The following is a 25,202-nucleotide window of genomic DNA, read 5'->3' on the forward strand; positions in this document are numbered from 1 at the left end:
TGTTTGACATCTTTCTACTTTTCTGATGTACACATTTTTTTCTATAAACTTCATTCTTAACACTGCTTTTGCTGTATCCCATAGTTGTTTTTTTTTTTTTTTTTGACAGAGTTTTGTTCTGTCACCCAGGCTGGAGTGCAATGGCTCGATCTTGGCTCACTGCAACTTCCGCCTCCCAGGTTCAAGCAACTCTCCTGCCTCAGTCTCTCGAGTAGCTGGGATTACAGGCACCTGCCACCATACCCAGCTAATTTTTGTATTTTTAGTAGAGACAGGGTTTCACCATGTTGGCCAGGCTGGCCTCAAACTCCTGACCTCAGGTGACCCGCCCGCCTTGGCCTCCGAAAGTGCTGGGATTACAGGTGTGAACCACCACGCCCAGCAGTCCCATAGGTTTTACTATATTGTGCTTTAATTTTCATTTGTGTGAAGAGATTTTTAAAATTTGCTCCTTAATTTCTTGTTTGACTCAATGGTCATTAAGGAGGATATTTAATTTCCATATACTTGTACAATTTCCAAAGTTCCTTTTGTTACTGATTTCTAGTTTAATTCCATTGTGGTATAAGAAGATACTTGATATGATTTTGATTTTTTAAAATTTGTTGAGTCGTGTTTTGTGTCCTAACATGTGGTCTATCCTGGAGAATGTTACATGTGCTGATAAGAAGAATGTGTATTCTGTAGCTGTTGGATGAAATGTTCTGTAGATGTCTGTTAGGCCTATTTGGTGTAAAGGGAAGTTTAAGTCCCATGTTTCTTTGTTAATTTTCTCTCTAGATGATCTGTCTAATGCTGAGAGTGGGGTGTCTAAGTCAACTATTAATGTATGTAACCTATCAACTATTAATCTATGTAGTCTATCTCTCTTCTTAGTTCTAATAATATTTGCTTTATACATATGGGTGCTTTTTTTTTTTTTTTTTTACCAGAAAGCTTGCTCAAGTGCTGGCAGTGGTCGCAGTGGACCAAGTGAGTGGGTGGGTCCTTGGGCTGCTGGCCAGCGGGTGTAGCATGAACAGTGCCAGTAGCAGTGGCAAGACAACCTTCTATTTCCCAAGCGATCTGTGCTTGTGTTGGCAGTGGCTGTGGTAGGTTGCACAGGCCAATTCCCAGGCCTGCAGGTGGAGCATGCTGATGGGTACAAGCTTTGGTGGTATCATCTGGTTGTGTTGGCTTGAGGCTTCTAGGGGGAGTTCTCAGTTGTCAACACTTGTGGACTCAGCAGGGCAATCCTCACTCCCCTGGACAATGAGCTCGGACACTGGTAGTGGTGGTGGTTGGCCAGGCAGATCTGTATTAAGGGCCTCCTCCTGTGGTGCATGCAGGTGCTGACTGTGGTAGGCAGGGGTAGGGTGATCCCAGACCTCTGGTGGAATGCTTGGGTGAGGGTATCAGTGGCTGCACTGTGCCCCTGCTATCAGGGAGCCACGGGATGTTTTCAGTGGCAGCAGCAATTGTCAGGCAGTGGGGAGTGTGCACTTTTGCCCTGGATAGTAGCTACAACAGGGTAACCTGTCATTAGGGTGCTTGTAAATGCAAGAGGCTCCACTGCTGGGGGCAGTGGGGTTGCTTCCAATGGCTCATACTTTGAACCTGCTGGCAGCAGCCAGCTGCGGTGGTGGCTGTAGGTAGAGGATGTTCATTGTACTCCAGGGATGTGTAGAGGCAGAGGATGTTGAGCCCCAGGGCAGGATGCTGTCTGTTGGAGACTGAGCTCTCAAAATGGTGTCATGTTGTAGCTGTTTAGGATTTGGGGGTGGGTGGGGGATGAGACCCAATGTGACATCTCTCTCTGGAGCAATGCCGTTGCATAGTCTCCAGGCATATTTCCCATGTTAGTCTCGGGGCCAACATGGATCAAGGGTTTTCCATAGCTAGGACTGCAGGAGTTCACAGTGAGACTGCTAGGGTCTCTCACTTATCCTTTCCTCATATTGGGGATCTTCTCCAGGCCCCTAGCCCATTCCAGCTGAGCAGGCTGCCTTGCTTCCCTCTTTTTCCTTGCCTTACGTATTTCCTGTCATTTGTTGAATTCTAGCATTCTCCCATAGATGATGTATTTGAAGTGTGATTACTCGCTATTTTGGTTCTTCTTTATGGAGGAGGTAAGTACCAGATGCCTCTAGTCAGCTAGCTTCCTTTCTCTCTCTAATGACGTGTAATTTTAAACAACATACAGTCATGCATTTCTTAACAACAGTGATACAATTTGAGAAATGTGTCGTTAGGCAATTTTGTCATTGTGCAAACATCACAGATTGTATTTACTCAAACCTGGATGGCATAGCCTACTACACACCTAGGCCATAGGTGTAGCGTATTGTTGCTAGGCTACAAACCTGTAAGCATGTTATTAATACTTCACCAAATATTGTAGGCAATTATAATACAATGCTAAGTATTTATGCATCTAAACATATCTAAATGTAGAAAAGGTACAGTAAAAATATGGTATTATTATATTATGGGACCATTATCATATATATGGTCTGTCATTGACCAAAACACTCTTATACAGCACATGACTGTAGTTATATTTTTCACATTTCAAATTGGTGAAAAATATTTTAAAGTAAATTATCTAGTACCAGTGAGGGTACACTAAAATGGCCACTATCATGCTTTACTAATGGGGGAGTATGAATCTTGATATAATTTGATAATATATATCTTGAACCTTAATGAAAATATTTTTGAACCCAGTAATTTTATTTGTAGAACTCTACTAATAATGAATAAATCAGAAAGAGACCAATCTTTGATTACAAAGATGTCTATTTCAGTATTTTTGTTCTAGTGAAATACTGGAAATGTTAATATCCAAAAATAGTGTACAGTTAAGTATGTTACATCTACCTAACTAATATATTTAAAATAACATTTAATTAAGACAGTAATATTGGAAATTGCTCACTTTTAATTTAAGTGAAATATCAGGTTGTATGGATCCTGGCAAGGATACATGATGCATGGAAAGACAAAGGTAAGATGCTAATTCATGAGAGAATGTGACTAATATTTCATTTTGGAGAGAACATTAAGGATTTTTTCCTGTTTTTCAGTAATTTCCCAATTTTCTTTAATAATCTATTTATTAAAAAGTATTACTTTTATAACAAAAAATATTGAAAGCATAGTCAACTTGCCTTTGAAATAGCCAAGATGATTCCCCTTTTCTCTAAAGATATTATTTCAATTATTTAAAAAAATGTTCAACTAGGATATATGAAAAAAATTCAACTGCATGCATTCAAATTGTGAACTATTCTGCATTCCACTTTAAATACCTACCAAAAAAATTAAGTCTGACCAGTAATCTCATGAATATCTATCAAAAGTGAAAAGATGGACAGTGCAAGGTAATATGAATGACTTAACATAAGCCCATTCCCAAACCAGAAAAGAACAACCAAAAGCATGTGTCCTAACTATGGCAATTGAAACATCATTTTCAAATTCAGATGACAATGTTGTCATTTTATTTCTGGTGAATATATGCTCAGCCATATTTTTTTTCCTTCATTTTCTAAGCTTTTTAAAAAAACTCTGTTGATAAGCAGTCTCTGAAAGCACTTTGACTCATTTTGGCTTCTTTCACAGTAATGTAAGTAAATAATACATCAAGTAAGAGAGTAAGATAATATGAACTGGAAAAAATTATGAGACTTTTTGTCGTATGTGATCCCATTTGTACATGTGTGGAAAATTTGGGGAATGATATATAATACACAGTAAGAGAGTAAATAATACATCAAGATCAACTCCAAAGACTAACATATAATACTAATTAATTTTAATAGCTACATTACTTGTACTGTATTTAACTTCTACATTCAAGTTTGCTTTCATGTAAATATATTCATATGTATGTATTATATTATATATTAAACATATGCATACCATACATTCACATTTATTATTTGTGTGCAGATATTTATATTGTTTTTAAATTAAAATAAATTTTTAAGCAATTTAAATTTCAAATTGTGGAAATTATAGTACTGCTAGCAAAGACATATACATATATTTTTATATATATATATGGAGAAAGAGAGAGATCCACCAACTATAAAGTACAAATAGTTGACTTTTACCTCTTAAAAATGTAAATCTTATCATATATACACATACACAGTACACACACACAATGCACCTATTTAAAAAGACAAATATACAACTAGGAAAAATGCATAATATGTAGTGAAGGTTTTTTTTTTACCCTTAATATAGGAAGTACTCTAGAGAACTAATAAGAAAATATAAAAATTCAAATGGGAAAGTGGGCAAAGTATGTCAACAGGAAACTGAGAGAAGAGATGGAAATGGGTCATTAACATAAAAAAGATGACCAAGCTCACCCATAAATAGAACAAAATAATAGCAAGAAGAAATACTGTATTTTATCTTGCAGATTGGGTATGAGAAATCTTTCTCATCATTGCCAGTATTGATAAGTATATGGGAAAACAGGCACTTTTATATAGCTTTAGTAGATAAATAAATTGGTAGGTCTTTTTTAAGGGGGAAATTTGGTAATATTTAAACAAACATTAAATGCATATATTTTCAGCCCATCATTTCTACTTCTAATAAATAATATAAGAGGTGTGTAAAAGACGTGTACAAGGATATTAAGTGTAGCACTGTTTTTAATATCAAAACACTGGAAATCTAGATGTCCATCAACAAGGGACTGGCTAAAAAAATATATATATATAAACAGAATCCTATACAGTCATTAAAATAATAAGGCAGATTTGTACTACAAATATGGGGAAATATCCAAGATAATATGAACTGGGAAAAATTATGAGACTTTTTGTAGTATGTGATCCCATTTGTATATGCCTGGAAAATTTGGGGAATGATATATAATACATTATTAACACTGACTGTCTCTCAAGAGTGAAACCTGAAGGATGGAGAGGGAGGGGGATGTTACACTTTACTCACTTTAAATCTGTTTTTACTATTAATTTTTAAACCATTGGCCAATATTACTTTAATATAAAGATAATAGTAGTTAAAATTATCTACTGAAAAAGAAAATATGAACTTGTTATATCTACCTTGATAATGACTTGAAATTCAGTATCATCAAAGTGGTTTTTAAGTTTGAATATCACAGCCACCACAGAAGTGTCTCACCCACACATAATCCCAATAACTTCCACACTTCCTCTGATAGTGTAACATCTCCAAAGGAGCTGTTACAGAGTCAACTGCACTGTCTCATACATGCCTAATGGGTCCAACAGAGCCATTAGGATGTTAGTTATATGGCAGGGCTCCTGCTGAAGCTATTACCAAGTCATTGCATTGTTTCATACACTTCCTTTAACAATCAGATGGTTTCCGAGGAACTGTTATCACTGCTATGTAAGGGTCCTATATAACTTACACTACCAGGAGAAAACAAAAAAAAGTAAAGGAAAGAAATGGAAAACAAACAAACAAATTCCCTCCATCAAATGTACATGAATGGCCCTACATGGTCAAATAAGAAGAAATAACTCCTCATTTGGGTATAACTACTACCTGCCATTCAAGAAACCCAGCATTAGGCTAACCATTTTTTTCACAACTCCAGCTGTTTCCTTGAATGAATTTAGGGTCTGAGAACAGCATATGCATGACTATGATGACATGTTTATTGGTAGCACATATCGCACTACTTAGGTTCTGTGGTATGCAGTACAGAAGCAACAGGGAGCAGTACTAATGGATTTCTTGGCTGTTATGAGATTGTATCAGATATTCCCCTACCTGTAAAGTTCCTGAACAGAACATAGGGAGCTCAGCTACCCAACAGTCAAGGAAATCAACAGGGCTTCTGAGTACTAATTAAAATCCCAGCTCTCCCTTAAAGGGCTACTTCAATGACAAGGGGAAATACAAAAGCACAAGCTAACCCGCAGCCAGGTCTGAAGTGTCTCAGTGAATTTCCTCTCACAGTCTTCTAGGTTTAGCAGAATGAGGTTGTTGCCTATTAATAAAATGTTGTATTATTTAAAATAAGACAAGTGCAAGGATTTTTACCCAATTTGAAATGAGCAGAAAGTAGGCTGGGTTCTGCTAGGCTAAAGAGTTCCCTGGGATATTAGATGTTTCAGAAGCTATGTTGCCTCTTTGTCTAATACTTGATAACAGGTACCTTACCTGATAGCATCTATCCCATAATATGTGTATAATAAATTAATAGTGATAAACAACAACCACAACTGACATTTATAGAGCATTTCATTGTAACAGACACACTGTAAAGTGCTATATATCCAATTTCTCATTTAATCCTCCCACAAAAACTCCCAAGACTTTGCAGCTACCATTTGACAGATAAAGAAATTAAGACTTGGAGATCTTTAGTTACCTGTCCAAGGACATACAGCAGGTAAATGGCAGAACCAGCGCAAAAACCTAGGTCTGTCTTATATCATGGTTATTCTTAAACATTTACTATACAAAAAACATTATTTATTTAGATTGTATTAATATTACCACTTTTACGTTAATAAATGGTTTCACATCCCTTGTGCTCTCAGAGCAAGCTACCATATCTTTATCATGGTATTAACTAAAATGTATTAAAATTAGCTTTCAATCCTCTCTAGTAGACCTCTTTGAGTGTATGTTTCCATTTGACACTGACAGCCCTGCATTGGGAATTGCTTTGAGTATCAAATGTGTAGGCTCCCAGAAAGCAACATTTTTATTACTGACCTTACTCCTCATTGTAGTTGAGGAGACCCGTGAGCTGAGGAGACAGCTGACTCAAGTTGAGAAAAATATTCTGTCTCCTTGGAATTTAGAAATGGCACTAAAAAAATCTGGTTAATCTTAGCTTATTTCCTGAATAGAAGAAATGTGAACTAGGGTTTTATGGGGTATGGGGTTTTATACTTGTCTCGTAGATGGAAACTTAGAGAAAGTCAACCTGCAGAGACGGCGTTGAAGGAAATGGGTTTAGAAACAAAAAGCAATGTCTTAACAATTCTTCTGAAAATTGTTAAGGGACTGCAACAAGTCCCTTCTTGTGGTATAGCCACACTCTTGCCCTGAGTCCAATGAAGCATTCTCATGTACTTTATTTTTTAAAAATTTTTATTTCTTGTGGGTACCTAGTAGGTATACATATTTATGGGGTACATGAGATGTTTTGATATAAGCCTGCAATGCATATTAATCATATCATATAAAATGAGGTATCCATCCTCTCAAGCATTTATCCTTTGTATTACAAATGATCGTATTTTACTCTTTTAGTTATGTTAAAATGTACAATTAGACTATTACTGACTACAGTCACCCTGTATTCTTATGTACTTTTAATACAATTGTTTTTAGTTTAAGCTAGCTCACATTGATTTCTGCTACCTATAACAAGCAATCTTAACTAATAGGGCATCAATCTCTCCCAGGAGACTGTAAATTCCTTGAGGTTGGGGAGTGTGTATTATTCATCTTTCATATACTCCCAATCTCTAGTACAGAGTTTGGCAGAAAGAAGGTGCTTAATAAATATTGCTTGAACAGAAATATCATTATCATCAAGGCTATAACTATAAATAATTTATTTGCAATTTATACTTTATTAAAGGTTACAATACTTTTTCACTACCTACAAAATTTATTTCCATTTAGCTTCTTGGTAAACAATTTTTATTTTCACATTTTATAACCCAACTGTTCCATTCAGGCCACATGTGAAAAACATATTCTTGGAAATTGATTATTCAAATTTAGCTGTTGATACTGTTTTTTCCTCCAGTTCAATGTATAGCTAAATGTAATTATTGAGGGATACCCTAATCACTGAGGTTGATACTTAAGTAGGGCTGTCAAAGTCTTCTAAGAAATGCTCATTAGAAAGTAAAGAATGGGAGAAAATATTTGCAAACTACCCATCTGACAAGGGATTAATACCAGAATATATAAGAAGCTCAAACAATTCAATAGGAAAAAAATCAAATAATCTGATTTTAAAATGGGCAAAAGAATAGACATTTCTCAAAAGAAGACACATGAATGGCCAACAGATACATGACAAAATGCGCAACATCATTAACCATCAGAGAAATGCAAATCAAAACTACAATATCATCTCACCCCAGTTACAATGGCTTTTACCCAAAAGACAGGCAATAACAAATGTTGGCAAGGATGTGGAGAAATGAAAACCCTTATATACCGTTGGTGGGAATGTAATTTACTACAGTCATCATGAAGAGCAGTATGGAGGCACCCTAAAAAAACTAAAAATAGAACTACCATATGCTCTAGCAATCCCACTGCTATGTATATATACAAAAGGAAGGAAATATATCATAGCACTATTTACAATAGCCAAGACATGGAAGCAACCTAAATGTCAACCATCAACAGATGAATGGATAAAGACAATGTAGTACATATATATAATATAATATTATTCAGCCATTAAAAGAATGAAATCTTGTCATTTGCAACATGAATGGAATTGGAGGATATTAGGTCAAGTGAAACAAGTCAGGCACAGAAAGACAAACATCATCTTCTTACTGATTTGTGGGAACTAAAAATCAAAACAATTGTACTTATGGAGATAGAGAATAGAAGAATGGTTACCAGGGGCTAAAAAGGGTAGAGGGAAATGGGGGAAAAGGTAGGCATGGTTAATAGGTGCAAAAATATAGTTAGATAGAATGAATAAGATCTAGTATTTGATAGCACAACAGGGTGACTGTAGTCAATGTTAACTTATCATATATTTTAAAATAATTAAAATATTGGAATTGGAATGTTCCTAACAAAGAAATGATAAATGCTTGAGGTGATGGTACCCTAATTACCCTGATTACACATTGTATGCCTGTATCAAAACATCACATACTGTAAGCCCAGCACTTTGGGAGGCCGAGGCAGGCGGATCACGAGGTCAAGAGATTGAGACCATCCTGGCCAACATGGTGAAACCCTATCTCTACTAAAAATACAGAAGTTAGCTGGGTGTGGTGGTGCGCACCTGTAGCCCCAGTTACTTGGGAGGCTGAGACAGGAGAATCACTTGAACCTAGGAGGCGGAGGTTGCAGTGAGCCGAGATCGCACCACTGCACTCCAGCCTGGCTACAGAGGGAGACTCTGTCAAAACAAAACAAAACAAAAAAATCACATGTACCCATAAATATGTACACCTATTATGTATCCATAACTAAAGATAAAAAAATTAAATTACCATTAGATCACCTATCAGAGATAGAGTTGTGTGTTAGATGACCAGAGGTCTGACACACTATAGCACTTCTATCCTTATGAGAGTCACACAAGACAAGATCGACAAAAAATATATTTTACCCTTAGAACAATACATATTTTTCATTTATTTAGTGCCTACTGTGCTCTAGGTCCCCTTGCTAAGTATTGAAGCTACAAAAGTGAATAAATTAGACCATTTCATCAAGTAGCTTCCAGTCTAGTGCTTATTAACAACCATTGTTAGGATATAAAATACACAACTCTAGTATTAGCCTATGATGAGTAGTAATGCTGTTAGTAAGGTGAAATGGGAATAAAAATGACGTAGAATAAAGCATGATGGTTGATATCAAAGTATCACCTAGGTATTGACTGTTCACAGGTCCCAGAATGAAGCTAACTTGAGTGAATGTGCATCTTTCTTAATAGACAATTCAGCATCAACAGATGATGAAGGGTTTACTTAGGACAAATTTGAGAGAATGGAAACATAATGCATTAGTGCTCTGATCCCTGTGAAAGCCTCCAGATCCCCTTCTGTCACCTGATGGTTTCCTTTCCAGTACTTCAGGCCTTTAAGTTCAAATATTTTAGTGCTGAAATTAAGGGTTATTTCTTATAATTCTTCATGAGTTATAAAATGTCAGAGACATAAATTCAATTAAGGGCAACCAAATAGAGTTAAGGAAATGAGAAAAAAAATTCTGAAAGGCTTGGCCAATTAATGAAATAAAAGAAACAAGTCCTTATAGACATGATTTTGGAAATGTAAGTAGAAAACCAAAGTCATATTCTCCTAGGATGAATAGAATAGTAAGCATCTTTGAAATTACTTCTCAGAATATTTCTCAGTTGGACAATTCACCTAAATTAACAATTTCCTCAATTTCCTCCATCTTAACTTTTATCTAACATTCACAGCAGTGAGGCTCAAATGTTCCTAAGCCGATCCATGATATCATGCCCATTGTCTCATCAATAATCTAAAATTCAGAAAGTATAGGAAGACAGAAACAAAACAAAATGTCATTGACATTAATTGAGCCACAGGGATGGGATGGTATGGAGTCTGAGGTAGGAAAACATATACATAACAAATATTCTAAAGATTTACTTTTTCAAATATAACATACATCAACTCAAATTAATAAAATAGATGCCTTGATTAGCATGCTTTCATGAATGGATGAAATCAATAGGAAATAAATAGCAACATTTCCACACAAACGTCAAGTTCATTCATTGGAAATACCTTGTTTCCTCAAAATTAACATACTTTTGGAAAAGTCATTTACATTCTTATCTTAACTCAAACCAACTCCTCAAGGATCTATGGAAATGCTGAAGGCAGGCCAGGCATGGTTGTCATCAATTAAAATCTGTGGAATCCACATTGATAAAAATCTTACCATAGGTGATAAATAAGAACCCAAATTATATACTCCTTATTGAAAATATTAGTAGGAGTCAAAGTAAGACATAGAGAACTGAGCAGGAAAAGTTGTTCAAGTTTACATATTGCATACACACATGATCCAAGGGAGAAAACGAAGCATATTTGGGAAATAATCCAGTGAAATTCAGCTAGATTGTTTCTGACTTGTCGTTTTAACACTTCCTCATATCTAAAATGGAGATAACAGAATTTGTTTCACAGAATGGTCATGAAGATGAAATGGCATAAAGATATGAAAAGTGTGTTTGGAAATTTTGAAATGCTAATCCAGTAATAATAGTGAACATTCATATTGTTCCTACATGTTAAAAACACTGTTCTAAATCTTTATATACTAGTTTCATCTCATTTTTGAGTCATTGCCCTGTGGTGGGATGTGTGGACCCTACTACAAGGTGTTAGAGAAAGGCCCCCAGCACAGACCGGGTTGTGAAAACCATTTATAAATGTTACTTTCAGTAGTATCCCTCTCCAAAGGGGCAAAACCCAATGAATACAATGAAGGCAAAAGTAAAAAAAAAAAGAACAAAACACCAATGCCCCCTTACTAAGGAATGACACAGTGTAAATATAGGTTTACAGAAGAGGATGAACAACATTTTTTTTTCATTTGAAGGTGTTATTTATGATTGATGACATGGATAAAGTGTGATGCTAAAGCCAAGCATGAACACCTGGAGGAAGAGACCAAGGCCAACTGCTAGGCAACATCTGAAAGTTATGACAATCCCTAAACTATACTGAGTTAATTATTAGAGCCATGCCAAACATGGTATATATGTAGAAAGTCATAAGGCCAAATCCAACCCATCCTGATTTCAGTCTCTCCTCCCAGGTTAAAGAAATGTTTTCTCATCCTACCTGGAATCCTGTTTTATCCTTCTCCCTAGCTCCCCCTTGACCTCCTCTTCACCACCAACATTTACAAATGAAATTTTCAAGAAGAAAACAAACAAATAAGCTGCCACTGTATTCTCCGACAGGTTCATTGAGCAGGCTTGTATGTTGTTTGTCAGAGGAGCAGGGTTCCATTTTGTGGAGGTAGGGTGCCAGAGATGGGGTGAAGTAAAAATAATTGGTGATCAAATATTTGAAAACACTTGCCTTGAGTAGACCCAGCTTGAGCCTCCATGTCACAACAAACAGGAGAGAATTTGAAACCTGTAACAGTAAACATTTTACTAGTTAAGCCTTGTCCAAGTCATCTGCAATTCCTCAAACTTCAACCCTTACCCTTCATCTAGTGGTGCTTCAAAAAAAAAAAAAACCCAGCTTTATTGCAATATAATTCACATATGTAATATTCATCCTTTTAAAGCATACAGTTCAGTGGTTTTTAGTATTTCTGCAGAGTTGCACAACCATCACATCTATCTAAGTCTAGAATATTTTCATCACCCCAAAAGACACCTCATACCAAGGGACTTGCAGAGGTAAAAGAATAGTAGAGCCCAGTGGGGAAACTTCTTCCTTTCATTTCAATGTTTCAACCCAGTGAATATGTCCAGAGTGAGATGAGGGAGAACAAGATGTCTTGCCAATATAAGAGATCACCTACCATCCCATTTCATATAATTTTGATCATTGTTTTTCCCAATTGAAAGATGAAACCCAGAAAACTGTAGTGACCAATCAAATGTCTCCTAACTTCTATCCTAATGCCTTTCACTTCCATGAATGTGCTACATATGTCAAGTATGTTCCCTTCTCATTTCCATATGTTATTTCCTATACTCTTGGCCAAAGTCAACAATGCATACATGAACACATACATATATGAAAAAAATATAAAAAATATTAAGACCCCAAGGATACTTGATGATACCATAAAGTGTTATGGTCTATTATTTAGGAAGTGATATTCTAATTAGTAGGCAACTTCTAATTCCTGATTATATGGCCAGTGTCACGTTTGGGTTAAAGAAGGAAGAAGAGGACAAAATAGAAAAAAAAACTGCAGGTACAGGGCAGCTGGCTATCTCTCTGCCACCTGAAAAAGTACTAATTACCACTGCTAACAGACTAAGCCTTGTGGTCATGGTAATGAGGACCTATAAAATGTACACAAACAGAATGATGGAGAGACTAGATGAATGTGTTTAATAAGCAGTAATGTGCTTTTTATGAAACTATTTTGTTCTCTGGTAGGAGCAAAAGAACAAAAATAAAATAAATTAACCCCTTTCCAACAAATCAAAAAGACAAAATTTTCCTTTTATAAAAGTTGCAAGAAAATCATATATGCTTACAACACAATGCTGCTGCTAGTCCTTATTGTCAAGCAAATGGATGATGTTCATTCACCTTCTGGTTTTTTAAATCATTTCAGTCCAACCTGGTTAATTTGAGTTTGTACATTCAACAGGTTAATCTGAATCCAAATAGTAAGCACATACAGAATATGCTTGCTATACAATTGTTCATCTCACTGTTCATTTATTGATATAAAGCCCAAATACATGAAATTTGGACATTCTATAATAAATTCTACTAGTATTGCCATGGAAAATAAAGATGAAAATAAAAGGTGAGTAATAAACAAAACATGCACAATATTACTGATTACATGAGATTATTTCCCTTGGGGGCTCACCGAAAAATGTAAAGTATTTTGTCTGTTATTATAAATAAATATCTATTTGCCAGATACTTAGGTACGTGCCTTGCCCATGAGTCCCTGCTAACTTGTATTTCCATTCTGCATATTAAATGAAAGAAGGGCAGATATAGGGAAGGAGAACAAAGCAAAGGCTAAAAATTGCATTTTTTCTGTGTTTCACTTAAACAATTAAAGTAGTTTATTACCATTTTCCCCATCAGACTTCCTTTCATGGTCAGTGTCAGTCAAGGATAATGCAGAGTTGGCCCGGCTGGACAAACAGGAGCTATGCTCTGATTTCATGCCCCTTATCCACATTCTTAGTGCATGGTCAGGTGAGGCAGCACCTTCTGTCTCTGTGTCCACATCAGATCCCATCTCGAGCTGGTAATCACGCCGAGAAACGCTGTGCATGTCTGTTTGGTAGCCAGAGCACAGAGTGTGAGAGGTTTCACAGAATTCCATCTCTGAGAAGAAACAAAGTTCAGAGAAAACGTTTAGAAGTATGAAGAAATCCCCCAGAAAATTCTACTTTTTGTCCTCATTCCCCTCTCCCCCATTGGTAGTAATTATGTGTTTTTGCAAAGTTAGAATTCTGGCCTTTTATTTATGGTAGCTAGGACTCTGTGCTTATTTTGCACTTCTGTAGCTTAAAATTATGCTCCTGTTGATTCTTACAAGGTTCTGGAAAAAGCGTGCCCAAAATAGCTTTATAGCTACAATTTTAGGTTTCACAAAATGTAATGAAATAAGTGAGTGCAGAGGAGTATAAAGTGTAGAGAGGTGTCCTTTAAAAGATATTTCTTTTCTAGGAAGAATATATATGATCTGCAGAGCGTACCTATGCTTAAAATATTAAAATTATTTGCTTTTCTAAGTATTCCATACACATTGGATTTAAGAATAAATAATTCATTGTGAAAACTCTGAGAAAAAAGCATTAAGTTCAAATGCACTTTTCTAAAGTATTTTTCCTAAAACATGTTAATTTAAACTCTAAATCATCAGTACCTAATATCATTATTTTCCATTGATTTTAAAGGATTTCAAGGCTGACTTTATGCTAATTATTCTGTTTAATTTTTTTTTTTCAACAAATACTTAAAAATTTTTAGTCATATATTGTACCTTGGCAGTGGTTCGTGGATTGGATTTCCTCTCCTTTCCCCCTAGATCTTAGAATTATAAAATTTTCAGAACCTTAAAGATGATGCAACAAATTCCTTCTTTTTATAGTTGAGGAAAATAAACGCCAGAGGATAGGTATTATTTTTTCATAGCTCACATCGGATAGCAACAGAGCCCTTTTTCCTAAAACACCCATCTAGGCATGGTTTCTGCTATACACCAACGATGTCCCCTCAACTTACTGCATGAATATCAAGTATTCAGTCTTATTGTCAATTTTACATTCAATTATAGCAAGGTGTCAAAAAGGGGAAAAGATGCTTTAACAATTCCTAATAAGTTAATGAAAAATGACCACATGCCAAGACATATCATCTGAAATGTCCATGTAATACTTAGATAAGGTAATCCAGAGATGTAGTGCACCATACAGGATTTTCTCAGACTGACATCAGAGACAGGATATGTCATTTGGCTGGGAAGGAACTTAACTGAGTGCATCTAATCCTTAGCACATATCAATAAAATGCAAACTCTAACATGAATTTAATTCTTTGAATACAGAAAGTACTGGATTTTAGACCACACACTAGAGGAAAGCAAGCAGAATATGAATATATTTTTAAAATAACTATTTTTGTGGCATATAATTACCAAATAGGGGTTTAACAAAAAATTCTTATTGTTTACTTAATACCACTAGGTGAATAGCACTGTGCTTTGTGAAACATATAGTAGGCAAATAAAGCTACTACAATGTATTAGAAATATTCAATTAAAAACTAACTCTTTCAGGGTTATAAGTCACTGCTGAGTATGCTACATTTTGATTTCCATGATGAATGTCTTAAAGAGTAATTCCCTTTTTCTACAAAAACTTGGCTAAATTCCAAAGGAGTAGTATTCAAAAAATAGTTGTGGTTTCCACTTGTCAAACATAAAATGTTATGAAACCATGCTTCTTGCCATAAGGCTAAAAGTAAAAATCAATTTTGCCCAATATAAATTTCAGCAATCTAGAATATTGGGATCAGCTAATATTCATGCCTCTTAATTTCACAATGTTTCATTATCCAATCCTACTGTGCAGTTGTTGCTACAGCAACCTGGTAATAAACCTTTCAGCTTGAAGCTGCAAGAAATGAATTTTACTTCACTCCCCTAGAACAGTGGCTCTCAAACTTGTCTGCTTCAGAATCACCTAGAAGGCTTGTTAAAACATAGATTGCTGCACCCCACTCCCATCCATGCCTTCCAATTTAAGTTTCTGATTCAGCAGGTGTGGAGTAGGGCCAGATAATTTGCATTTCGAATGGCTTCCTTGGTAAGACCCATGCTGTTGGTCTAGGGATCGTACTTTGAAATCGACTGCCCTAGAGATTTGTTTGAAGTGGATGGGAGCCAGGGAATGGGTAGTAGTGAGGGTGCAAGTTTATTAATGGCATTACCACAGATTTTGCTGCATCATCTCTAATTCTGTTTAAAGACACAAGAAAGGAAGTTTTTGCTCTGAATTGCTGTGAAGTGTCTCCATTTATTTTCCATGAATTCAGGGAACTAATTAGAAAATTTACTTCCAAGAGCACAGACTTGCATTTAGTTTCACTCATACAATGGCATATGAGATGTGGCTTTCCAAAGATTTTAATATGAGCATCTGAGTCATGGCATTTGTTGGAAAAGGATGAGCAAATAAAAATAAATGCAGGTCCAATTTGTCATTCCAGATTAATAAAACACGAGATAAAGTTTTTTTAAAAGCACTGACAGACGTAAGCAGATTCTTTTTAATTAAAGAGATTCTTTTACCATTCAAAAGGAAATTATAACATGGATTTGTTCCTTTCTAAGAAAATGCTGTGTAATCTGATCAAAAATTGCATAGGATAAACAATTTATTTTCTATTGGAACTATATCCTGCTTTGACTACAAAAACTAACTCATAAATTCTCTAATTAAGTACAGTCAGATAAAAGTACACTTTCTTGTCAATCTATAATTAGAAAAAGTAACAATCCAAATCAGCTATCAGTTGCTCTTCTTTTTTAAGTGGTAAAGCATTAAAAAAAAGAAAGAACGAGAAAAAGTTTCACTTATAGTAACCGATGTTTATTGAAATGCCTCATTTCCTTTTATTGAAATCAATGTCACCATTGTAAAACATTTTCTTAAATACACAAACATCTTGGTGGTGCTCAAAATTCCCAAAATATGCATTATCTATAAAGCACTTATAATGCACCATAAGTAGTTGTTTTCTAGCCTTGTACATATAACCTTGTTACCTAAAGTACTACATATTCTCTAGAGAAGATAAAGTTCAGCAGTGTGATCAGGGCTCACTGTAGCCCTGACTTCCAGGCTCAGGTGATTCTCCCACCTCTGCCTCCTGAGTAGCTGGGACTACAGGCACTGCCATCATACCTGGCTAATTTTTCATATTTTTTATAGAGATGGGGTTTCTTCATGTTGCCCAGGTTGGTCTCGAACTCCTGGACTCAAGTGATCTTCCTGCCTTGGCCCTTCAAAACTCTGGGATTACAGGTGTGAGCCACCGCACCTAGCCTGTACCACATTTCTTTATCCAATCTGTCATTGATGAGCATTTAGGTTGATTCCACGTCTTTGCTATTATGAATAGTGCTGCAATGAACATCTGAGTGCATACATCTTTATGGTAGAATGATTTATATTCCTCTGAGTATATAACCAGTAATGGGATTGCTGGGTTGAATGGTAGTTCTGCTTTTAGCTCTTTGAGGTATTGCCATACTACTTTCCACAATGGTTGAAATTCAATTTTTTAAGCGGGCAAAAAGTTTCAAGAGACACTTCACAACAAAAAATAGAGGTGGCCAAAAAGCAAATGAAAAGATGCTCAACATCACTGTTACCAGGAAAATGCAAACTAAAGCCACAATGAGATACCACTACATACCCACTACTATGGCTAAAACAATTCTGCCCACAAGAAGTGTTGAGAAAGAATGTGGAGCAATTACAATTCTCATATACTGGTGGTGAGAAAGTAAAACTGTGCAACCACTTAAGAAAAAAGTGTGGCAGTTTTCTGAAAAGTTAAAGCCATACTTACCAAAAGAGGAATTGGACTCTTGGACATTTATCACAAAGAAATGAAAACTTCTGTCCAAAACTGTACAAAGTTGTTCATACCAGCTTTATTCGAAAATAGCTAAAAAGTACAAATGTCCCAAGTGTCTACAAACACATGAATGGATAATACACCTGTGGTATATATACACAATGGAATATTACTCAGTCCTAAAAAGGGATGAACTATTGATGCAAAACAGTGTTATGGACTTCAAAATGACTCTGCTAAGTCAAAGAAGACAGACAAAAATCTACATATGGCATGCTTCCATTTATATAAAATTCTAGAAAATTCAGACTAATCTACTGTGACATAAAGCCAATAAGTGGTTGCCTGGGGAAAAGGGTGGAGGGAGAGATGGATAACAAAGGACACAAAAAAACTTTGGGGTGATCTAAATGTCCATTATTTTGATTGTGGTGATAGTTTCACAGGTGCATACATGCAAAAGTTTATCATATTGCACACCTTAAGTATATATATACCTCTACAAAGATTTTTAGTTGATTGTACACCACCAGATATTAAAACAACAAGGAGACTTGTGAATCAATTTTCACAGGTGGAGCTGAAAGTCTAACAGCTAGAAGGAGGTCTTGCTCTTTTCTCTCTAGTGGAATAAAGTAAATGTAACATGAACAAAAACATAGTCAAAATGTCATCTTGCTTATATCTAAACCAAGAGGCCATTAAAACTAACTGATGAATGATTTATTTTTTCTTTTCTTTTTCTTTTTCTTTTTTTTAGATGGAGTTTTGCTCTTGTTGTTCAGGCTGGAGCACAATGGTGTGATTTCGGCTCACTGCAACCTCCACCTCCCAGGCTCAAGCGATTCTCCTGCCTCAGCCTCCCAAGTAGTTGGGATTACAGCCACCTGCCATCATGCCCAGCTAATTTTTGTATTTTTAGTAAAGACGGGGTTTCGCCATGTTGGCCAGGCTGGTCTTGAACTCCTGACCTCAGGTGATCTGTCTGCCTCGGCCTCCCAAAGTGCTGGGATTACAGGCGTGAGCCACCACGCCCGAATGATGCATGATTTCTCAATGATCTTCTAGGGTGTACTTTTGTCCTAGACACATAAGAGTTGAAAGTCAAATTTAGGAGGGAAACTAAGGATGAAACTCATCACTGCTAAGGTTTCAGCAGCTAGGGAAACATTTACGGTTGAAGATCATGAGATTGAGTAGAGTTCCGGCACATAGGGCCACCTTGGGCATCTACTAATGCTAACAAATTAATAATTTTTTAAAAAATGCTATGAAGTGCCGAAAAAAAATGACTGTACTTTCTGAATCTAGGAGTTGATCATCAGGTGTTCAGCCTAAAGAAGCCACTTATCAAAACTTGAGAAGGAAAGTTATAGCTATCTGTATCAACGTTTTTCTAGAAATGCCATTTCTTTGCTTTGTTTTGTTTTGTTTGAGAAAGGGTTTCACTCTGTCACCCAGGCTGGAGTCCATTGGCATTATCTTGGCTCACTGCAGCTTCGACCTCCCAGGTTCAGGTGATCCTCCTCCTGCCTCAGCCTCTTGAGTAGCTGGGACTACAGATGTGCACCACCACACACAGCTAATTTTAAAATTATTTGTAGAGAAGAGCTTCCCCCAGTGTTGCCCAGGCTGGTCTTGAACTCCTGGACTCAAGCATTGCAGGTGTGAGCCACTATACCCGGCCAATTTCTGTGTTTCTGATAAGCTCAAGACTATTTTTCTTAAAATTCTATACCTAATGCAAATGATGAGTTAATGGGTGCAGCACACCAACATGGCACATGTATATATATGTAACAAACCTGCACATTGTGCACATGTACCCTAGAACTTAAAGTATAACAAATTAAAAAAAAAATCAGAACAACAACAAAAAAAGTGAGCTTTAAGGCATTATGCTCCAAATAAGTAATTGGAAGCCAAGAAGTGTGATTAATTTTAACCATAACCTAAGAAATTTGGGATACGGGGGGCGGAGCAAGATGGCCGAATAGGAGCAGCTCCAGTCTCCAACTCCCAGCGCCAGCGACACAGAAGACCGGTGATTTCTGCATTTTCAACTGAGGTACTGGGTTCATCTCACTGGGGAGTGCAGGACGATCGGTGCTGGTCAGCTGCTGCAGCCCGACCAGCCAGAGCTGAAGCAGGGCGAGGCATTGCCTCACCTGGGAAGCCCAAGGGGGAAGGGAGTCCCTTTTCCTTGCCAGGGGAACTGAGACACACAACACCTGGAAAATCGGGTAACTCCCACCCCAATACTGCGCTTTAAGCAAACAGGCACACCAGGAGATCATATCCCACACCTGGCCGGGAGGGTCCCACACCCACGGAGCCTCCCTCATTGCTAGCACAGCAGTCTGTGATCTACCGGCAAGGCAGCAGCGAGGCTGGGGGAGGGGCGCCCGCCATTGCTGAGGCTTAAGTAGGTAAACAAAGCTGCTGGGAAGCTCGAACTGGGTGGAGCTCACAGCAGCTCAAGGAAACCTGCCTGTCTCTGTAGACTCCACCTCTGGGGACAGGGCACAGTAAACTAAACAAACGCAGCAGACACCTCTGCAGACGCAAACGACTCTGTCTGACAGCTTTGAAGAGAGCAGTGGATCTCCCAACACGGAGGTTGAGATCTGAGAAGGGACAGACTCCCTGCTCAAGTGGGTCCCTGACCCCTGAGTAGCCTAACTGGGAGACATCCCCCACTAGGGGCAGTCTGACACCCCACACCTCACAGGGAGGAGTACACCCCTGAGAGGAAGCTTCCAAAGCAAGAATCAGACAGGTACACTCGCTGTTCAGAAATATTCTATCTTCTGCAGCCTCTGCTGCTGATACCCAGGCAAACAGGATCTGGAGTGGACCTCAAGCAATCTCCAACAGACCTACAGCTGAGGGTCCTGACTGTTAGAAGGAAAACTATCAAACAGGAAGGACACCTACACCAAAACCCCATCAGTACATCACCATCATCAAAGACCAGAGGCAGATAAAACCACAAAGATGGGGAAAAAGCAGGGCAGAAAAGCTGGAAATTCAAAAAATAAGAGCGCATCTCCCCCGGCAAAGGAGCGCAGCTCATCGCCAGCAACGGATCAAAGCTGGACGGAGAATGACTTTGACGAGATGAGAGAAGAAGGCTTCAGTCCATCAAATTTCTCAGAGCTAAAGGAGGAATTACGTACCCAGCGCAAAGAAACTAAAAATCTTGAAAAAAAAGTGGAAGAATTGATGGCTAGAGTAATTAATGCAGAGAAGGTCCTAAACGAAATGAAAGAGATGAAAACCATGACACGAGAAATACGTGACAAATGCACAAGCTTCAGTAACCGACTCGATCAACTGGAAGAAAGAGTATCAGCGATTGAGGATCAAATGAATGAAATGAAGCGAGAAGAGAAACCAAAAGAAAAAAGAAGAAAAAGAAATGAACAAAGCCTGCAAGAAGTATGGGATTATGTAAAAAGACCAAATCTACGTCTGATTGGGGTGCCTGAAAGTGAGGGGGAAAATGGAACCAAGTTGGAAAACACTCTTCAGGATATCATCCAGGAGAACTTCCCCAACCTAGTAGGGCAGGCCAACATTCAAATCCAGGAAATACAGAGAACGCCACAAAGATACTCCTCGAGAAGAGCAACTCCAAGACACATAATTGCCAGATTCACCAAAGTTGAAATGAAGGAAAAATCTTAAGGGCAGCCAGAGAGAAAGGTCGGGTTACCCACAAAGGGAAGCCCATCAGACTAACAGCAGATCTCTCAGCAGAAACTCTCCAAGCCAGAAGAGAGTGGGGGCCAATATTCAACATTCTTAAAGAAAAGAATTTTAAACCCAGAATTTCATATCCAGCCAAACTAAGTTTCATAAGTGAAGGAGAAATAAAATCCTTTACAGATAAGCAAATGCTTAGAGATTTTGTCACCACTAGGCCTGCCTTACAAGAGACCCTGAAGGAAGCACTAAACATGGAAAGGAACAACCGGTACCAGCCATTGCAAAAACATGCCAAAATGTAAAGACCATCGAGGCTAGGAAGAAACTGCATCAACTAACGAGCAAAATAACCAGTTAATATCATAATGGCAGGATCAAGTTCACACATAACAATATTAACCTTAAATGTAAATGGACTAAATGCTCCAATTAAAAGACACAGACTGGCAAACTGGATAAAGAGTCAAGACCCATCAGTCTGCTGTATTCAGGAGACCCATCTCACACGCAGAGACATACATAGGCTCAAAATAAAGGGATGGAGGAAGATTTACCAAGCAAATGGAGAACAGAAAAAAGCAGGGGTTGCAATACTAGTCTCTGATAAAACAGACTTTAAACCATCAAAGATCAAAAGAGACAAAGAAGGCCATTACATAATGGTAAAGGGATCAATTCAACAGGAAGAGCTAACTATCCTAAATATATATGCACCCAATACAGGAGCACCCAGATTCATAAAGCAAGTCCTTAGAGACTTACAAAGAGACTTAGACTCCCATACAATAATAATGGGAGACTTCAACACTCCACTGTCAACATTAGACAGATCAACGAGACAGAAAGTTAACAAGGATATCCAGGAATTGAACTCATCTCTGCAGCAAGCAGACCTAATAGACATCTATAGAACTCTCCACCCCAAATCAACAGAATATACATTCTTCTCAGCACCACATCATACTTACTCCAAAATTGACCACGTAATTGGAAGTAAAGCACTCCTCGCAAATGTACAAGAACAGAAATTATAACAAACTGTCTCTCAGACCACAGTGCAATCAAACTAGAACTCAGGACTAAGAAACTCAATCAAAACCGCTCAACTACATGGAAACTGAACAACCTGCTCCTGAATGACTACTGGGTACATAACGAAATGAAGGCAGAAATAAAGATGTTCTTTGAAACCAATGAGAACAAAGATACAACATACCAGAATCTCTGGGACACATTTAAAGCAGTGTGTAGAGGGAAATTTATAGCACTAAATGCCCACAAGAGAAAGCAGGAAAGATCTAAAATTGACACTCTAACATCGCAATTAAAAGAACTAGAGAAGCAAGAGCAAACACATTCGAAAACTAGCAGAAGGCAAGAAATAACTAAGATCAGAGCAGAACTGAAGGAGATAGAGACACAAAAAACCCTCCAAAAAATCAATGAATCCAGGAGTTGGTTTTTTGAAAAGATCAACAAAATTGACAGACCACTAGCAAGACTAATAAAGAAGAAAAGAGAGAAGAATCAAATCGACGCAATTAAAAATGATAAAGGGGATATCAGCACCGACCCCACAGAAATACAAACTACCATCAGAGAATACTATAAACACCTCTACGCCAATAAACTGGAAAATCTAGAAGAAATGGATAATTTCCTGGACACTTACACTCTTCCAAGACTAAACCAGGAAGAAGTTGAATCCCTGAATAGACCAATAGCAGGCTCTGAAATTGAGGCAACAATTAATAGCCTACCAACCAAAAACAGTCCAGGACCAGATGGATTCACAGCTGAATTCTACCAGAGGTACAAGGAGGAGTTGGTACCATTCCTTCTGAAACTATTCCAATCAATAGAAAAAGAGGGAATCCTCCCTAACTCATTTTATGAGGCCAACATCATCCTGATACCAAAGCCTGGCAGAGACACAACAAAAAAAGAGAATTTTAGACCAATATCCCTGATGAACATCGATGCAAAAATCCTCAATAAAATACTGGCAAACCGGATTCAGCAACACATCAAAAAGCTTATCCACCATGATCAAGTGGGCTTCATCCCTGGGATGCAAGGCTGGTTCAACATTCGCAAATCAATAAACATAATCCAGCATATAAACAGAACCAAAGACAAGAACCACATGATTATCTCAATTGATGCAGAAAAGGCTTTTGACAAAATTCAACAGCCCTTCATGCTAAAAACGCTCAATAAATTCGGTATTGATGAAACGTACCTCAAAATAATAAGAGCTATTTATGACAAACCCACAGCCAATATCATACTGAATGGGCAAAAAGTGGAAAAATTCCCTTTGAAAACTGGCACAAGACAGGGATGCCCTCTCTCACCACTCCTATTCAACATAGTGTTGGAAGTTCTGGCTAGGGCAATCAGGCAAGAGAAAGAAATCAAGGGTATTCAGTTAGGAAAAGAAGAAGTCAAATTGTCCCTGTTTGCAGATGACATGATTGTATATTTAGAAAACCCCATTGTCTCAGCCCAAAATCTCCTTAAGCTGATAAGCAACTTCAGCAAAGTCTCAGGATACAAAATTAATGTGCAAAAATCACAAGCATTCTTATACACCAGTAATAGACAAACAGAGAGCCAAATCAGGAATGAACTTCCATTCACAATTGCTTCAAAGAGAATAAAATACCTAGGAATCCAACTTACAAGGAATGTAAAGGACCTCTTCAAGGAGAACTACAAACCACTGCTCAGTGAAATAAAAGAGGACACAAACAAATGGAAGAACATACCATGCTCATGGATAGGAAGAATCAATATCGCAAAAATGGTCATACTGCCCAAGGTAATTTATAGATTCAATGCCATCCCCATCAAGCTACCAATGAGTTTCTTCACAGAATTGGAAAAAACTGCTTTAAAGTTCATATGGAACCAAAAAAGAGCCCACATCTCCAAGACAATCCTAAGTCAAAAGAACAAAGCTGGAGGCATCACGCTACCTGACTTCAAACTATACTACAAGGCTACAGTAACCAAAACAGCATGGTACTGGTACCAAAACAGAGATATAGACCAATGGAACAGAACAGAGTCCTCAGAAATAATACCACACATCTACAGCCATCTGATCTTTGACAAACCTGAGAGAAACAAGAAATGGGGAAAGGATTCCCTATTTAATAAATGGTGCTGGGAAAATTGGCTAGCCATAAGTAGAAAGCTGAAACTGGATCCTTTCCTTACTCCTTATACGAAAATTAATTCAAGATGGATTAGAGACTTAAATGTTAGACCTAATACCATAAAAATCCTAGAGGAAAACCTAGGTAGTACCATTCAGGACATAGGCATGGACAAAGACTTCATGTCTAAAACACCAAAAGCAACGGCAGCAAAAGCCAAAATTGACAAATGGGATCTCATTAAACTAAAGAGCTTCTGCACAGCAAAAGAAACTACCATCAGAGTGAACAGGCAACCTACAGAATGGGAGAAAATTTTTGCAATCTACTCATCTGACAAAGGGCTAATATCCAGAACCTACAAAAAACTCAAACAAATTTACAAGAAAAAAACAACCCCATCAAAAAGTGGGCAAAGGATATGAACAGACATTTCTCAAAAGAAGACATTCATACAGCCAACAGACACATGAAAAAATGCTCATCATCACTGGCCATCAGAGAAATGCAAATCAAAACCACAATGAGATACCATCTCACACCAGTTAGAATGGCAATCATTAAAAAGTCAGGAAACAACAGGTGCTGGAGAGGATGTGGAGAAATAGGAACACTTTTACACTGTTGGTGGGATTGTAAACTAGTTCAACCATTATGGAAAACAGTATGGCTATTCCTCAAGGATCTAGAACTAGAAATACCATATGACCCAGCCATCCCATTACTGGGTATATACCCAAAGGATTATAAATTATGCTGCTATAAAGACACATGCACACGTATGTTTATTGCAGCACTATTCACA

The 25,202-nt window shown here is 37.4% G+C and overlaps 1 long non-coding RNA gene across 1 annotated transcript; it reads right to left on the reverse strand.

Moving 5' to 3' along the window:
- Positions 1 to 9,860: 9,860 nt before the first annotated feature.
- LOC106995316 (uncharacterized) lies at positions 9,861 to 13,766 on the reverse strand. Its single transcript, XR_013412705.1, has 2 exons — positions 13,497 to 13,766; positions 9,861 to 11,852 (listed from the first exon to the last, which is right to left on the reverse strand). It is a non-coding gene; the product is annotated as an uncharacterized LOC106995316 (long non-coding RNA).
- Between the last annotated feature and the right edge of the window lie 11,436 nt (positions 13,767 to 25,202).

This window comes from Macaca mulatta, chromosome X, assembly GCF_049350105.2.
Source record: "Macaca mulatta isolate MMU2019108-1 chromosome X, T2T-MMU8v2.0, whole genome shotgun sequence".
NCBI classification, from domain to species: Eukaryota; Metazoa; Chordata; class Mammalia; order Primates; family Cercopithecidae; genus Macaca; species Macaca mulatta.